The 658-nt window shown below is 44.8% G+C and overlaps 1 non-coding gene across 1 annotated transcript; it reads left to right on the top strand.

Moving 5' to 3' along the window:
• Positions 1 to 234: 234 nt before the first annotated feature.
• On the top strand, positions 235 to 341 carry LOC112726132 (small nucleolar RNA R71). Its single transcript, XR_003165198.1, has one exon. It is a non-coding gene; the product is annotated as a small nucleolar RNA R71 (small nucleolar RNA).
• The last annotated feature ends 317 nt before the right edge of the window (positions 342 to 658 follow it).

A 658-nucleotide genomic window follows, 5' to 3' on the forward strand; every position in this document is an offset into this window, starting at 1 on the left:
CCGAGGGTCTTGGTCAAAGTAGCATCTCCGGAGGGAGAAACTTCACTCAAAGCTTTCGTTTGTGAACTCCTTTCCCTTGAGTGTTGAGTCGAGTCCGCCAAGTTTGAGATAACTTCCCATGCTTCTGCAGCGGTCTTGTTTTTAGTCAATGAACCTCCACTCATGGCATCTAGGAGAAGCTTGTCTTGGTGGTGCATTCCTTGACAGAAATAACTGATAAGTACCAACTCATCAATCCGATGGTGAGGGCAAGCCTCCAGCAACTTTTTAAATCTCTCCCAATACTCATACAAAGTCTCCCCATCCCGTTGTACAATGCAAGAGATTTCTCTTCGCAACTTGTCTGTTTTCTGAGGAGGGTAGAACTTTTCAAAAAACTCTTTACGCAACAAGTCCCAGTTGGATCTAACTTCACCCGGTTGAGTGTAAAACCACTCCTTCACTTTTCCCTCCAAAGAGAAAGGAAAAGTGAAGACCAACATTGCGGCTTCATCCGCCCCATGTCTTCTCGCAGTTGCACATGCAACTTGGAAATCCTTTAGATGCTTCAGAGGATCCTCTCCAGGTAGTCCATTGTACTTGAGGAGCAAGTTTATCGTGCCGGAATTGAGCTTAAAATTAGGATTTAAAGCCGGATACAAAATTTGAAGCGGTTGCA

This window comes from Arachis hypogaea, chromosome 11 (assembly GCF_003086295.3).
Source record: "Arachis hypogaea cultivar Tifrunner chromosome 11, arahy.Tifrunner.gnm2.J5K5, whole genome shotgun sequence".
Taxonomy (NCBI): Eukaryota; Viridiplantae; Streptophyta; class Magnoliopsida; order Fabales; family Fabaceae; genus Arachis; species Arachis hypogaea.